The sequence below is a fragment of the Manduca sexta genome, unplaced genomic scaffold, assembly GCF_014839805.1.
Source record: "Manduca sexta isolate Smith_Timp_Sample1 unplaced genomic scaffold, JHU_Msex_v1.0 HiC_scaffold_46, whole genome shotgun sequence".
Classification (NCBI taxonomy): Eukaryota; Metazoa; Arthropoda; class Insecta; order Lepidoptera; family Sphingidae; genus Manduca; species Manduca sexta.
Window position 1 is genome coordinate 139,219 of NW_023595253.1, and position 18,584 is coordinate 157,802.

The 18,584-nt window shown below is 35.6% G+C and overlaps 1 protein-coding gene and 1 long non-coding RNA gene across 2 annotated transcripts in view; one reads left to right on the forward strand and one right to left on the reverse strand.

Moving 5' to 3' along the window:
• The window catches only part of LOC115451094 (ATP-binding cassette sub-family G member 1), an 86,915-nt gene extending 85,822 nt beyond the window's left edge, over window positions 1–1,093 (reverse strand). Inside the window, exon 1 of the mRNA XM_037446970.1 lies at window positions 831–1,093. The gene's annotated coding sequence lies outside the window, so the exon portion shown is untranslated. The remainder of the gene's footprint in view (window positions 1–830) is intronic.
• Window positions 1,094–15,475: 14,382 nt separating this feature from the next.
• Window positions 15,476–18,145, forward strand: LOC119193382. Its single transcript, XR_005113939.1, has 3 exons — window positions 15,476–15,710; window positions 16,905–17,090; window positions 17,693–18,145. It is a non-coding gene; the product is annotated as an uncharacterized LOC119193382 (long non-coding RNA).
• Window positions 18,146–18,584: the final 439 nt, after the last annotated feature.

Below are 18,584 nucleotides of genomic sequence, written 5' to 3' on the forward strand. Positions count from 1 at the left end.
TTTTATATAACTGTCAATTGTTTGAAATAACTGTCAGCGATTGACAGAATGCGCGCTGCAAATTCATAGTTAAGACAGGACAACGTCTGTCGTGTCGACTAGTACCTAATAAAAATTGTTAATTATATAGTTTCTTCTTCTCTTGAAACTTTGATGTACCCGACAGTGTCCACGATTATACTTGTTTATTAAAATGTAACTTTTTTTTATCTTAATTTAAGGAACTTGGGCATTATTGTTACATATTTGGTACAAAATAACTGTGGAGCGCAGTAAACTTTGAATTCGTAATTTAAATTTTAACGCACTTACGAGGATGTAAAACATTAGAAAATTAAAAATTAAGCCTCTCCGATTCGACTTCGCGTTATATCAATGTCACTGACGTTAGTAAAATTAAATTTTCACCTTGCGATAACTGATTAGCTAAAAATGCCCTAATTCCCGCATCGAAACAAAAATGTTGTGTTTATTTTGCATTGTGTAAATCAAATGTAGTTTATTTTAAATTATAACAATACGATCATTTATTGAATCACTTGATTTATTCTCGCACGTAAAATTAAAAAAAAATATGTTTTCTTTTTGAATTAAGTATATACAGAACATATTATTACTATTATTATTAATATGGTTATCCCTATACAATATGGAAATTACAATAAATCCAATAAAATAATATTTGTACGTCAAACACGACGTTTGCGTCATATCCTTACAGCCTATTTAAATTATGAATAAAATACTAAACAATAAATGTTACTTATATTCCTAAATCTCGCTAACCACTTAAATAATACCAGAGAAATGTCCAAAACATAAAATCTTACCTTTCGAAACTCGATCTAAAATTACACCGAAAGCAAATAACGGAACGCAAAATGGAACACCAAACTACGTTTTGTTGTTAGGCTGCACGAACTATTTGAATTTAAACGCATTCACAAAAAGCAATGACAATGTCTATGAATTTTCATTGCATCGCGTTCGATTTTCAAATAATTATTTATCAACCGATATAGCGCGCTCACAACACTTGGCGCTCAATGTTGTACTGAGTGTTGTCGGGAGCGCCAGCCGCCGCGCGGGCACACTGCCGACTCGTCCGCTGCGGTTGTGAACCGCTTTAGGGTTCCTCTCCCGAAAAAATATATCGGTTTCTTGTTTCTGATTTGTTACTTTATTAAATCGTTATATGTTCATCACTATTTTTAAAAAGTTTTGTTTATTTTTTTAAATAATTAAGACCATGTTCTAGATTAACTAATACTCGTAATAATATGTTACTTTTATATAAAAAAGTTGTTCTGGACTTCTCAAAAATAACTTTCACCCTGGCTGGTCCTTTCCGCTTTCACACCAAATTATAGTTTTTTTATACAATGTCGATAAAACTGAAAGTTCATGTTTGGTAAATATGTATTGTTATAATTACGAATTTTGGTATATTCAAGGTCAGTAATAGTAATCGGTTAGTCTTGTAAAAAAATCTACTTGCAATCCCGACAAGATTGATGTCCCAAAAGGTGGTCAGAGAAATAAAACCAAAACTCAGCAGTAATCCAGCTGTACTCAACCAGCGGCCCTTTCCTATGTGGCCCGCCGAGCTCTAGCAAGTTGACCGCCGGACTTCAAAAATGTTGCTACAATTAAAGGAACTTTACCCAAGAATACTTGATCTGTATACTAATCTTATAAAAATAAAATCATTCAGTTACTTGTGAATAATTTTTTTTATTTTAGACATAAATAGGTGAATGAATTTACGTTGCGGCTGGAGGCACCATAACAAAGATGTCTATGTGGCGCGTATAAAAAAAAGGTTGAGTACAACTACAGTGTCCAAGCAACCTTGTCACCGTAAATGAAGCAAGAGCTTTATTTATGTTTTATTTGATTACGGCATAATATTACGAAAATGTGAATTCAAATCGCCAGGAAATTATCAATATTTCTCCATACAATCAAGATTACATTCAATTGACACGTGAAACTACTAAATTTGTATTACACATACATTATCATCATCATATTTTCGTAGCGATTATATCTATAAACCCTACAACGACATACTATATTGAAATTTTGTTATCGCTTGTAAAATTCGGGCCTCATCAATCGCGATATTGGCTTCGTATTACTGCAATACAGATAACCTTATGCATCGCACAATAATAAAAATAAAAAGTACGACGCGACCGCTCTACATTTATAGAAAAAAATATTCATCATAACCAGAAATAATAGAAAATAATGTGATATCGTTGGTCACAATTTTCTATAAATAATTATCGTAAATTCAGATCGCAAATAGATACGTGGATATATTTTTATATACGCCGACACGTCCGTTGCACATGATGTCCGGGCGTCAACTGATTACTGAAGCATGAACGGGCCGTATTGTTTACATTCTCTTTGGAAGAGCCACGCGCCAGGCTCAATGGCCGCTGCACATTGCACAAGCGAAGCTTCGCGAGAAAGCCTTTGATGAACGATTCTCGTGTGAGGGGAGCGAAGTGTCTTGAGTGTTTGGTTTTGCTCGAGAGTCAAACACTTCGCGAAGATTCGACTGCATACGTACACATGAGTAGTGCTTTATCATTCATTTGATGAACGTACAAAAACCTGAAAATAACTTGTAACACGATTTATCAGTAACTACTTCCTCTCTATCATCAGTTTAATCTTTATGGTTTTACTTTATAGCTTATGCTTAAAACAATTTTATTTTATTTTTAATGAAAAATAATGTATACAACGGTAAAAAGTGAGGAATATTAGTTTACTGACGGGTTCCGTTCGAAGTTTAAGCTTAAAATGGCGCATATTGGTAATTAGGAATAGAATTCGTCGAAATCTAAATGCATTCGATAAGTTTCGTGTCTCCAAATTTTAGATATTTCTCACTATCATTATAGATTACAATACAAAATCCCCTGCAACTCAACTCAAAAACATACTAGATTTCGATGAATTAGTTGGAGACAGATGGCACAGAAATAGTTGGAGACTCTGGGACAACATTTATCATGAAATGTGACTTTTATCCTGAAAAACTCTTTCTCGCGGTCGAAGCCGTAAGATATGTATGTTTATTAGAAGTAACCGCAGTATCAGTTGAACAGATTTGGATATAATTTGGCAAACGTTAACCACGCCCTGTATTAATATATAAGGAAAATATTTGAAAACGGAGCTGGCGTCGTGTAGATGGCGCTATTGATCGATATAGTAATAATATCAGCCCTGTATTATATATTTGCCCACTGCTGAGCACGGACCTCCTGTACTACTGAGAGGGATTAGGCCTTAGTCCACCACGCTGGCCTAGTGCAAATTGGTAGACTTCACACACCTTCGAAATTCCTATAGAGAACTTCTCAGATGTGCAAGTTTCCTCACGATGTTTTCCTTCACCGTTAAAGCGAACGATAAATTCACAAAGAATACACACATGATTTTAGAAAAGTCAGAGGTGTGTGCCCTTGGGATTTGAACCTGGGGACATTAGTCTTGGCAGTCCGTTCCACACCCAACTAGGCTATCGCCGCTTCCAATCGATCGATATAGTGAATCAAGAATTTTTGTAACGTGGAAGCCTTTTTTACGCAAGCGGAGCTGCAAGCAACACCTCCTAGATGATAAATCTCCAAATGTAAACTATTATATAAAGCTGAAGAGTTTGTATATTTGAACGCGCTAATATCAGGAACGACTGCTTTGAATTGAAAAATAATTTAACTGTTTAATAGCCCATTTATCGAAAAAGGCTATATAATCATTTATATACACTTAATTAAAGAATTTACACTTTACATACTTTACATTTACACTTAATTAAATTTTTTTTATCATTTAGCTCAACAGGATTCTTTAAATTAAGTGAGCTAAATGATAAAAATTTATTAAATAGATAATTGCTGTTAAAAGCCCTTGAATATTGCAGTGTTATTAAAAAGCTGAATATCGTTTTTAACTGATCCCTTTAAACAACTCTCGAATTTTAAACATCATTATATTTTGAAATAGTACACACAATGTTTTAATATGTATTTTTGACAGTTATTTTTTAACAAACCACGTAATATATTTAAGAGTATAAGAGAGCATATTATAATTGTATAAATTTAGATATAATGATGTTAAATAAATGATATCTAAACGAGTAATATGTCAGTAATATAAAAATTGTGAAAACCAGCCTTGAAACGTGTTGTGGAGTATTGCTCACTGTCAATATAAAAGAAGCCCAGACTTTGCATCAGCTTTAATTCTATATTAATATGTAAAGCTGCAGAGTTTGTTTGAATGCGCTTATCTCAGGAACTACTAAAACGTTTTTTTCTTTCAATAAAGGAAGCTACATTATTCCTGTATGCTATAGGCTACTTTTTACCCCGGGAACATATTTTCATATATGTTTGTCTATAATTTGTAATAATGTATTCTATACTAAATGGTGGAAATATAGAAATGTTTTCTCTTTTTTTTTCCAAATACAATTTTTTATTGGAGAAAAATTCTAATTTATAAAAAAAAGTAGAATGCGAATGGGATTCATGTCTAGATAGATTCGTAATATGAGTAAAATATTCAACATGAAAACTTATTTGTATATATATATTTATCCATAGTATATATTTATGTAACAACATTTTTCTACCGGATCTTCACGCAACACACATAATATACTTGCTTAAAATATAAACATGTGGATGAGTTATTCTCACAATTTACTAACACCGTATCGAAATGGCTTGACGACGGACGTCCTTTTAGAACAAAGGTAATTAAAATTCTGATATACTATCCAAGTAATTATGAAATATTGACTAAAAGGTTTTTTTACATATTTTTTACACCGTTTAGTTATTTTTTAACAATAAAGGCCCATGTTAAATATTTTGTGGTGAGCAGCAGCTTTGCTGTGCTACTACAGATTCGGTATGCATAGAAAATGGGGATTAGAAATCACTGACTATCGGACAAATCATCTGGTTGGCTTCTTAAAATTAATATTCTTTCTTTACAAAAAGCTGGTGGTGAAATTGTTTATACGTAATGCTAATTCATACGGAACCCTCACCAAAATACAATGGATGCCCACGCCAGTTATGTTTGTACATGCGCCGCAACGTCGACCGAAGGGCGCATGCGTCCCGGTTGGGCTAACCCTATTATAACCTCACGGCTATATCGGCTTCTTTAATGAGCAGTTAATTTATAATGTTATTTCTAAAACAATTATCAACGTGTTCTATCTGAATTTAAAATGATTTACATTTGATTCAGTGCTAATTCTCTAGTTCGTTAGCCACGGCATTTCTCGGAAACATAAAAACTTATTTTTTTTAAAATTAATTCTGTTCATCCGAAGCAATTTATCAACTTTATTCCTAATTTTGGGATAACTATTACACAACTACATTCTGTTCACCAAAACCATTTTGATAAAAAATAAAAAATAGTGTTCATTTCTGAGCATTTAATTTAATAGAGTGCTATAAAACAACTTCGTCAGTGACTCCAACGTACGAAATTCTATCATACTCATTTGGTATTAGGAACTAAAGTTACAATAAGTGCTGACGTCTATAAACATTAAATTTGAGTATACTATTTACATTCAGGAAATAACGAATATGATTTAATAATTTAAATCAATTTGCAATACACGAAATATAAACGCTTTAAAGATGATCATTAAGATATATGACATTTGCTTATGACGATGTATTTTTGATATGACGCTAATAATGCATAATATTTAAAACATACGGCTCAAATACCGAAGAATGTTTGAAAAACCAGGTACCTAGTGCACCTACTCTTTATTGACTTTTTATCCTTTATAGCTTTTGCTCGCGTCTTCGTCCGCGTAAGTGAGTTTTCCGGGATAAAAGTCCCGCTACGTATCGACGCTTGAAAGGCTTGAAAATTTATTCTATAAAAATATTTAGAATCGCCATATTATTCTGCGTCATTTGATCTAGTTTTTGTAGGTCTAGGACAATTTTAATATCATTAGGCTATATCTTTATAAAATAAAAAGTTTAATTGTTATGAATTTTCATATTAATATCGAAACTTTACATTACTCTACTCAAAAATTTACTGATTGTCGCTTAGATATTATTGCCTTTCAATCGTCGATATTATCCCGGGATAGTCAGTAGTCTATAGTCCTTCCTAGGGTCTTATAACTATTTTATCACAATCCATTGGGTAGTTTTTGAGTTTATCGCGTTCAGACAGGCAGACAAATGGGGCGGGGGACTTTATTGTAAAATATTTTTTTAAAACTTTTTTAGAGGAATAATTAAGTCATACATGATTGTTGCGCAACTTTAACCGTTTACGCTGAGCACGCAACAGAAACTCTGAAAAGGTACAAATTTGTCCCGTTTTTGAAACATTTTTATTTCTTATTAAGATTCCGCTCCTATAATTGGTCATAGCGTGATTTTATACAGCGTAATGCCTTCCTCAATAAATGGACTATCCAACACAAAAATATTTTAATTGTTAACCAGTAGTTCCCGAGATTAGCGCTTTCAATGAAACAAACTTTATATAATAGTATTGATACAGAAGTATAGATGATTTATGGAAGACAGCCTATTAGTAAATGTATTAAATAATCAGCTTGAAAAAAATATATCACTGTTACTGCATTTTGAAAATATAAGTACTTCAATACTAATCAAAATCACAATTATTGTGCATAACTAAATTAATAATGTGACATTGCAATAGCGTGTTGGAACATTGCCAATGAGTTTTAGGAAATTTATAAACATACATATATATTATGCATACGTCAAATAGACTGCGTAAATAATGAAGAAAGATCGAGGCGGAACACGACAAATTTTGTAGCGTATTTTCTTTCTATATTTTGTAGGAGGTATTTTTTAATAAACTGAATATTTTGCAAAGGCAAATGCAATAAACTAGAATAAAAAAAAAACAAGAGAAAAAGCAAAAAACAATTTCCTTCAATCGTTATCATTATCTAAATTCAAATTATTTGATTTTAACATTTATTTGTTTGACAAAAACTCAAAACTAAAATAGTATTTAATACTTATAACAAAAACTTAACCTGTTTACTAAACGATAATAATTTTAATCAAATTAGTTAACAAGTAAGCAATAGAGCAAAAACATAAAAATGTAGATAGCGAAATGCAACGATTGTGAACGCCCGGCCCGTCCGATCCTAAGCAAAATGCAAGCAAAAGTGTATCGCCAACGCAGTGGTCCGCTGGCCAGCCGGTTCAGTTTCGCGCCCTTTTTCTTACTTCTTTCTTTTTCGCACGACTGACCACGTCACCTTTCTCATTATAGATTAATTATTATTCTAATCTAATGTGCGTGCCTGATTATTTTTTATCTTTACATTGGAATTACTTCAACCATTATCCTCTAAAAAGATTATGAATCAAAAATAGCTAAACACGTCCTTATAATAAAATAATCATAAAAATCTAATGATTTCTTGAGTGAACTGAATTTCCCGGGAATTTTAGTGCATATAAAATTTTATGTATGTATATCTTAACAGTATTAGTATTCTATTGACAATCTTAATGCAATTTTTTTAGCTTAACATAATAGAAGAAAGAATCGATAATAATTTTGCTATGAGCGTAATAACCTGGCGCAGAAAAAAAACCGCATGCAATATTGGTACTTATTTAGAATATTAATACTCTTTTACGTCATACATTCCTAAACCTAACAGGTAGGGCCCAACATAGTAAGAGACTTTCAGCGTGGCCGGCTGCCAATATCACTGCAAAGCATTTGCGCCATTACTATTTCATAATATGCAAGGAAGTTGGAATGTTATAACTAATAACCAACACTGTAATATACTAATGTGCTTTGTGATTTTATCTTATTTGCTAATTATGTTTAGTAAAAGAGAACGCAGGAACTACTGAACTGATTTGAATGACATCATTTGACACTGATAGACACCGTTCTGGATTGACAGACGCTAGATAGCTAGATATTGGATAGTGTTTCCCAGAAAAGTACTCAGCGAAATACGAGAAGGTCTTTCGACTTCAGTCCACTTGAGCTCTATAGAAAAATACTTAATAACAATGACACTGAAAAATAAAGAAATTCCCAAATCGGTTAACTAACGACGGAAGGATAACAAATTTAAAATACTCTATGAATTACCACTCTCCTTCCTTTTTTCTTCGGTTAAAATTGACGTTAATAACGACCCCTCTGATAACAGTAAATTGATGTCCAAAACCAAATTATTCTGCAAAGTGAACACGCAAACAATTATGCATGCTCACGCAATCTATATTTTAATTTAGTTCAACCACATTTACAATGCAAACGTGACGATAGTCGCAAACAAAGGACAATGGAATTTCAATTATTGTGTGCACCACATTATAGAGACATGAAGGATGTAATAACCTTTATACTCGTAATATTATTTATTCGATCGCTTCATTAGTCATATTGTTCTATGGACTATTGGATTGAGATATGACTTCTAATCTTTGCTTTAGGTAGTTGTATATTTATCCTTATTAACTGGGTACAGATAGTTAGAACACGTGTGAAACTAAGAAGGTTTATTCATGACCCTTCTTTTACTTACTGGCGGACACAGCCGCCTCTAAAATATACGAATTAATATATGAACAAGGTACCTATATATATTGTGGAGGAGGAGAAAGAGCTCTCATTCCTGCACAGAAACAGTGATTTCAAGTGACGCACTGGCAGATTTCTGGCGTGTTAGCCTCTCGGAACCCCACCCAGGTGCAAATGGCGCCCAACATGGGGTTTTATCCGGTAAAAATCCGACATACTCAGCTTACCTCTGGTAGTGGGAATATAAGAGGACTCCCTTACCTATATTACGTTAGATACGTCAATCATATTCATCACACTGCTGTACTTTAAACAGTAAATTATATATTTGTACCTCCACTTTTTTGCGGATCAAAACGCGTTACCAATACCATCACTTGGAGTGGAATGGTTTTATTAGTTTCACCGGTCTTACATTACAAAGTCGACACTCGTGAGTATAGCATCAACCGGGCGGACAATGGACCGTGTACCTAACTAGGAGGTGTTCCTTCACCTGCTCTCCTTTCTACCAAATCACGGATTTGAATTAAAAGAATCGTTGATTGAGGAGTGCGGGTGGAAAGATGTTTCTATCCGCCAACACAGCAACCATACACAAGGTGTAAAACCCGCCATAGTGACGTGTAGGCATGTCACGTTCCGTTATCAGCCTGTGTATATTCGTTTTTTATCAACTCGCACGGCAAAATATCATTAGATACAGTGAGGTCACCTTGGTGAGCCCATACAAAAAAAGTTGCTTACATTTAGGGTTAGTTTTACAAAAGACTGTATATTTCTTAGTTTACAAGTCTCTTGAACACATACAATAATACAATATTGGTCCTGTATTATATAACGTTCCACGTCTGGGCATGAGACTCCTTTTTTAAGAGGGTTTAAGCCCTAATTGACCATGCTGGCCTAGTGCGGATTGGTAGATTTCACACACCTCAAAATTCTTATAGAGAACTTCTGAGGTATGCAGGTTTCCTCACGATGTTTTCCTTCACCGTTAATGCAAGCGACAATTCACAAAGATTACAAACATAATTTTTAGAAAAGTCAGTAATTTGTTCCCTTGGTATTTAAACCAGCTAACATTCGTCTCGGCAGTCTGTGCCACACCCAACTAGCCTATCGCCACTTTCAGGCTCTTGAACTAAATTTATTTTGATCGAGTTTTTATATGTTTATGGAAGTCGACGTCGCCATTGTTGTTAGGAGGACCATAATATGAAAATGAGGAAATGTTATAAAAATCTAAAAAAATTATACATTTTTGAGCAAAGGTTGCTCGCGAGTTCGTTGGCGTGAAAGAAAACGTCTCATTACGTATTATTTTCGTGATAAAAAATTAAGACTGCCTCAGTGAAGACGTAATAGTCTAAGATCAGGCTGCAGAATTAATGCTCTCGTCGAGTATATGCTAAAAACTAAATTTTTACGCATATTTATGATTAGAATAATATATGTCTACCAGGTTGCCTATCAAAATGTGACCGCTAGTATTCTTAGTTAAATTATTGTTAATTGATTTGTCGGAGAAAAATCATCCACCTGTTTTTCAAATAAAATATCGTCCACTTCACGGCAATATATATAAAGACTGAAAAATCACGGTTGCCGTTGCTCACTTGGTCGCACTTCTTCGCAGTCAGGTATAAAAAGGTATGACTATGATACATTTATACGAGGGCTATTCTCAGAGTTTCCTTGCGGGAACGAATCAAAAACGAGGTAATCCGCAAGAGAACCAAAGTAACCCACATAGCCCTTAGAGTTGCGAAACTCAAGTGGCAGTGGGCAGGACACACAGCTCGTAGAACTGATCGCCGTTGGGTCGCAAAAGTTCTGGAGTGGCGACAACGAACCGAGAGACGCAGCGTAGGCAGGCCCCCCACGAGATGGATCGAAAATCTGGTGAGGGTCGGCGGAGTCCGATGAATGAGGGCGGCCCAGAACCGGTTCCTGTGCCGCTCAATGGGGGAGGCCTATGTCTAGCAGTAGACGATTCCCGGTTGAAATGATGATGATAATACGTTCATAGCGTACATTTATTAATTATACATAAAAATAAAGCTATTTCTTTTTCTGTTCATTATGATATATGGTTGCCTAATTAAATCTGGCCGCATATAAGGGTTGCTGGCTGTTAAAGATGGTAAATATTGAAGGTAGAGTGTAAGAGAGCTATCGCGTAACATCAGCAGTCAGACGAAGATAGCGATTACCAACTGTACAACGACTTGAAGCCTGGTAGATATATATATTCTTCTAATCATAAATATGCGTAAAAATTTGGTTTTTAGCATATACTCGATAAGTACACTAATTCTACAGCCGGATCTAGTACTATAAACAGTAAATGAAATATGCATATTCATTGGATAATTAGTTGTATTATACGATCAATTCGTGTCCGTGAAAATGCTATTCATTCGCATAACAATTTTCCAATTCACAGACAACCTTGAAAATCACCAAATTAATACCAAAACATGCTTTCATTTCACATAAAATTAATGAATAGCATTAATAAACATTAAACATAATTTTATGCATACCGTATTACATTATGGTACTAATATTTGTTTTAAAAGCAGTCAAGACATTAAAGTTTGAATACATCTAGAACTTAATAGTAACATTATATTTCGGATAAGGAAAAATAGACGATTTTAACATAATGTTTCTACTTAAAATTCAAACGGGAAATTGAACCTCGTCCAGCCGAATTCGAAATCTTACATATTTCATATTCTAGATATAGGTGGCATATAAGGTTATAAACGCATATGATTATCATATGTATAGATATTGCCCATGCAAAATATTTAGCTCTAATTATAGAGCTGGATATTTTATAGAATATGTCTTTGGCAAACTCCGTACATTAACATTCTAGTAACACTTTTTAGTTACGAATTATAAATACAGTAATTTATAAGGTTATCCAACCCAACGCCTCTGCCTTAAACTCAATGTTCTTTTAAGTCTGGCAACGTAGGAACTAATATATCCTAAACTGTAGGTTTTTGGACGATGTAAATACTGTGTAACATTATGGGACTTACATTCGTCGGACTTGTAAAAAGAATCAATGATATACTACTGCTAAGCACCAAGGAATTCTGACTTGCAAAATAACCCACATAAAGTAAATATTACGTCAAGAAATAATTGATATTACTAAATAACTTCTCTCCATAATGACTAAAACGACCTCAATAATTATGATGCTCATCATTATACACACAACCCGGAAAACTTCGTATGAAGCCTAATTGTTTTTAATAGACTATACAAAAACATTAGCAATTTTCTTCGCAATTTGCGTTCCTTTGAGAGATTAATCGTGTTCTACTTTCGTGTATTATCAGACTTCAGCCCGCCCACAAAATGATTTATTGTAGGAAAATAACTTTAAATGTACAGATGCATAAAAGGTTTTTTTTTTTTGAGATCTACCTTGGTTATGACCGGGGGTACCCTGCGAACGGTGTACAAGCGATCCCCTGGCTTAGCAACCACGGCGGTCCCTGTGAGAATTTGGTGGGCCCTACCGTTATCACCGAGGGTGCCAGCGGACGGTACGCTGGCGACCCACGGCTATCCGGTCACAGGGCCCGGGAGGAAGAAGGGACTTCTCCCTTCTATAGACGGAAGGAAGAGAAAAGGAAGGAGAAGGAGCTTTCTTAGGATGGTTGGAAGGGAGAGGGAGGGGAAATGTTCGCGAACCCTTATAGGCCTCAATGTGAATTTAGCAACCATGAGGTATACACACTGAACTGTGTGCCTAGGGTCGCGGCAAATGTGGCCTCATGCATGGGCGTTCATTTGGTGTGGAAACCAAGCGTACAAGAATTGCCTCGGGGGATGCATAAAAGGTTGGTAAATCATGGTAGCCCGAATAAGATACTTGCGATGTTCAATGAGTAATTATTATCCATAACATGCTTCATAAAACTTGAGTACGTAAGATTATGTGAGGTAGACATAGGCACCACCAAGATTACTTTTAGTGAGGTGCATCTGTAAGTAGGTACTACATAATATCATTAAATTATTTATTTTTCTTTTAAATTAAAATCGCGCGGGTATTTGCATAATCTAAACCATAATAAAACCTCTGTGGTCGATAGTTCCCATTTTCATTCAGTTATATTTATTGTGATTTTTTCCGGACAGGGGGTTGCACGTGCACCCCCTTCCACCCCCCACCCGGAACTCATGGGTGTATAATAAAGAACTATCTGTCTGTGGGTCCACAATGGATATAAAGCCGATATACTAATATAAAAAGCGTCTATGTTAAATCTTCAGAAAACCATAAAATCCTAAAGCTTTTGCTATAACGTCGTATTATTTTTCAAACTGCATTTTGCATGTAGTCAATCGTAAAAACTGCATTGCACTTTATATATTAAAAAATTCGCATGAATTAAATAAAAAATATGTGATAATAAAATACATTGTATTATATTAATATACATTTCAGTAATTTAAGTGTAAACATATTTAGCGCCTGATGTAAATATTAAGGCAATTTGACTACAGGGAAAACTATACCATTTGTACAATAATTATTAATAGCATAATTACTATTGCACAATACTTCATTTATAGCCATAATAACTGAATTTTAACTGCTTAAACTTAAATTATCACTTATTATTATGTACGCAGGCTCAATAACTTTCGCCCTGTGGATCATTTGAAAGGTTGTTTGAAGAATTCCATAACGGTATCCCCTACCTGTCGTAAAAAACGACTAATAGGGGCCATTGGGTGTCACGGTCGAGAGCAGGAAGCTGGCCACCAATAGCTTAACTTTGTGTTGTGGTCCAAGTACATTTTTATGACCTCCGGCGGCGTGGTTAGTAAGTATAAAGCTGCCGTCGACGCTGAGGGCTTCCTTTAATGCGTGGGGTTTTGAAGACCCACAATAGAAGACGGGCCACATTAAACAGCACCGCGCATGCAAAACAGACACTTTCCGTCGGAATCCCGTAGTCGTTCCGTATGCGCCGAAGATGGATACCGAGGACTTTTAGTTGGTATTGCCGTGCATAAGGTATACCTATATAGTGTTAGGGATTCGGCTCAGTGGTCACCCGACATGACCCATCGATCCGGACAGCTCAACGGCGGGTTGTATGGCTGACGAACCCAAAATAACGGTTGTATTCGCCTCCTATGAAGGCTGGGCGGTAATGCTAAACCACTTAATACGCATAAAATAATAAAATAGTATGCTTAGTAGCAACTCTTACCCTCGTAGCCACCTTACTAATACCCACCTTGTAAATACAACTGCCCAGAAGTTTTTTAATTGTTAGTTTTAACTCAAAGCCAATGGGCGGCTGGCCAGTCGTTACATTTTTTTTACCTGGTCCTACATTTGTTAGCCTGACGAGGGCCGGCTTATGCAAACACACCGGACTTTTGGGTGAACGCTGTAGACGATCTCAAACCTTGAAAATTAAGCGACCATGGTGAGGGCAACCCACTAACGAACCTCGGCTCAGGACGGTCACTGGAAGCGGATGAGATATCAACGATTATGGAAGCTCGTAGTTGTAGCTATCTAACAATCTAACCATTATTAGAAGGGTCGGAGGCACGGAACGGACGCAAACGCGGTGAGGGCGGAACTGCGGTCTTGTAGAGTGTATGAGCTTCAAGAACTCGTTTTTACCGCAAATAGTGATATCGTCCTTTAGGCCTGCCTGAACTGAACGCGGCCGTCTCCATTTAGCGCAGACGAATAGTTACAAATAATCCAAATATGCAACGTTCTTGAAAATTATGTTGCGCTAACCCACAGTCGAGAGTGATAAGAACAGGTGGGTAAAGTTGGCGCCGATCAACCTTGGTGACAGGAATGACTTAATGTGAAAGTTCAGCACATGTGTGAGATTAGGCCCTGTTATCATGTATACTTATCGGGTCCATCGTTATCGCCTAATATGGATGTGGCCTTTGAACTTTTAACATTTTCCTCGAATCGTAAGCATGTGCATTATAACAAACAACTATAGAATAATTGGTACTGGTAGTAGGTCTCTCATGTGTGAGAGTCCACCTGTGTAGGTACCACCGCAATGTTTATTTCTGCCGCCAAGCAGTGTGTAGACACTGTTGTGTTCCGGTTTGATGGACATTGTAGCCAGTGTAACTATTGGATATAATGAGACTTAACATCTCATGTCTCAGGATGGCGAGCACAGTGATTTACCAAACAATACTTTCAAGGTGTTGGATGGTGTTTCTACTGTTTATGGTTAGTCGTATCGCGCTTCAAAGCAGTAACAAAAAAATTTACGATAGGCTCGCCCTTATCACATCATAAGACTAAATACACGGCGAAAAGTGGTTCCACCTCATTAGATGGGCTCAAGAACATCGCCAGCCGATGGCCTGGGGGGAGGGGGGGTCAATTTAATATGGTGAATGAAAAAAGTATGAATTGTAGGTAAAGTCGAGAGCACATGTTCTGCCAGCTCTTTGATAAAAGGTGCGAGCGTATCTGTGTGAATAAATAGATGGCGCTACAGGAGCACCTACAGTGGATTCTATTAAGCTTTTTTTCCTGAAAAGTACCTGTGCAGTGTGATTTCTATATCGGAAGAGATTATTCACTTGGACAAAGCCGCGAGGAACACCTAGTTAAAAATATAAATAATTATCTTTGTCTGTCTAAAGTTAGATATTTGGAGTATTTTTAGCGCAATAGTTATGCAATATCTGGATCCTATAGGGTCGAGAATCCAGACAGGGTCATCCATTACTTAGATAATATCCAATGGGCGATAAACTACGTTCCGATTCTTTTATAAACATGTTTACTATACTTGCAAGGAGCTCATTCAAGCGCTGTCAGCGTCGCAGTCGTGTTCGGAATATCTTCCTACTTTATTATACGAAAATTAATTTGAAAAGTTTTAATATTGGCAAAATAAGTTTGCGTACGCATCCGGAAATATTATCTTGGGTTCAGTTTGAGGTATAAAAGAGAGATTTTCTCAGAAACCTGCCATTGCATGGATGGATTTCCGGGGAGTACAGTTGAAAGACTATCAAGAGATAAGGTATGTTTATTTATAGAAAATTAATATTAATATTGTATTAAATTGATGGGTAATGAAGTGTATACAATTCCCTTTTTTTATTGCTTTAAAGGATGTGATTAGCTTGCCGTTCACCTGGTGGTTAGCGATACGACCGCCCATAAACAGTAGAAACACCATTCAACACCTTGAATTACAAAGTATTGTTTGGTATTCCACTTCACTCGGCATCCCGAGACATGGGATGTTTTCTGGTCTTAGCAATATTATTAGGTTGTAGAACGCGTACTTTTGGGTTTGATTCAAAAAATAATTTAAGCTGAATACTTTATGTACTTTAAAAAGTTCGCCTTCCCTAAATTGGACTGGTGTAAGAGCAGAAAACATTTCATTAACCTAGTTCGCTAGACTGTTATGTCAAATGAGTTATGCATGTGTACTTAGTTGTGGTAGATGTCCATAAGGTCAGCGCCAAATGCTAATAAATAAGCGGTTGACTACAGGCTTTTTGTCCACCATAAATGTAACCTAAACAAAAACAAATTTAGAAAAAAGGTGCACCTGTTAACTTCACCTCAGTTGCCATAAGGATACGAGCCAGGTTTCTTTCAAAGAATCTGTGTGGGGCGAGGAATCGTATGAGCTCTATCTTCCATTTCCACCGATATGGTCGACAGCAAGAGGTCGCAGTTTCCAATGATACGGTTCAGCTATAATGCTAGATACCGTCGCGCGTTCGTAGTTGTTTGTCTGAATTCGTAAACATTTACCGTTCATTTAAGGAAAACCCATGTTTTGGGGAAATGTCCGACACACCAGTTACTATTATTTGATTCTCAAACCTCTTGTTCCCTCAGGACGCCATAAACTCTCCTGTCATACTTCGATATAAGGTATTGCGGTGTGCTCTCTATATAGAAACGCATACGTATTTAACAATAAACTTAATTCAGTCTGGGTGGATAAATTAATAATACTTAACAATAACAATGTATGTTAAATTATAAGGGACTGTTACATCTAGATTTGTCTTTCATGATTAGAATTAAATTAAGTCGATTCTGCTTTGCAATTGAAGATTCTATTAAGGACAAGCTTCGTACACTTCCTCCAAATAGTTACTGAGAGACATTTGAAAATTCTATTTAATATCTGCCTTATACTTACTTTCCCTGCAAAACGGTTATTTTTACTAATGGCTTTCCCTGATTTCAGATTCTCGCATAATGTTGACGAAGTGTATGATTTTGATAGTGATGATGGCAAGTTGGCAAAACACCGCTTCCCCACACATTGTCACACCGGCCGTGTACCCAAAGCTGCCCCTGCAGTTCTGCATGAAACATTTGCCGATTATTGTGACTAAATTTCTGTGTACAGTAAGCGACGACATGTTATCAGGTATATACATTTAACTTATACATATTATCCTATTGATTTTTCATGTTTACGCGAATGTCAGACATTAAAATTAAACTACTTTTCGGATTCTATTTTAGTTTTCTCCCGACGTTTCGAAGACTTTGCAGCCTTCATGGTCACGGGAGGGACTAAGGTGTTGTTCATCCGCAAAGTCAAAGTTACAATATCTACCTGCATTTTACAATTATAAAACTTTTTAAAATATTTTATTTTCTATGGGTACCCAATTTTACCCATGTAATTGTCATTAAATATGTTAAAAACCAGTATCACTGTACAGCCATTACCAAAAAATTAAAATTGAAATTATCACTGTAATTAATAAATTCGACACTATATTTGTGCCAGTGGATTATTTCTCCCACATACACAAGAATACTGCGTGTCGAATAGTTTTCCACGAGAATTTGGAATATAAGGTATCTGTCAACCAGAGTTAAGCCAAAAATTGAACCTCTCGATAGTAATGCAAGTCAGTGGTCAGCGCCGGGCTGCTCTCTGCTCTACCAACTCTTTAACATAATGATACAGTAGAAGCATTCGTGTATTAAATATGCCTAAAAAATTTTTTTTTTTTTTAGGTCAATTCGAAGATATGACTCTACCAATTTTAAAACGATGGAACTCCGAGGAAATAAACTTCAAAACCTGTTGCACCAGACCCTGCACGTTAGATGAACTGCTGAGCCTCTGTTAAACCAGAGGATCACCGAATTGAAAAAAATCTGATCATGGATTCAATGCGACAACTTTAAGATGACATTATGCACAGTATCTCGTTTATAGTACAAAGGATATAGATATAGGTATCTACATATATTATTAAAAAAATACTGAATATTTATTACTTAACTATTGAATAAGTAAACCATACAAACATAGATTATTGCATGTGATGAATGCAAAGAAATGTTACAAAAGTGAAACAAATTTAAATAAATTAAGCTTAATGCTTATTTTGTTTGTCGATTGCAGCCCAAGGGTTTTGTATAATGTATAAAAATAGTAATAAACCATGCTTAGCAAAAGAAAAATATTATTATTTTAAATAATACAATAATAACAAAGTTTGTTTTTATCATATCACGATTGACACGCGGTGGAATTTCCTGACCCGAGTGCAAAACATATAAATTACCAAAATAGCAAGAAATAAATATAAACATTTAGCAAGTTGATTATATCTCTACTACTTCAGTAAAATATAAAACAAACAGATGTATGACTGAATTGTTGGCATTATCAGGAGACAATTTTGTTACTTTCAAGACACACACGCACACGCACACGCACACGCACACACACACACACACACACACACACACACACACACACACACACACACACGCTTGCAAGCACGCAGAGACGCAACTGGTGCACCCACTTTTCGCCATGTGTATTCCGTCCATAATGTGATAGATGGCGAGAGCGAAAATCTGGAAATCTGGAATTAGTATTCCAGATTTCGAACTG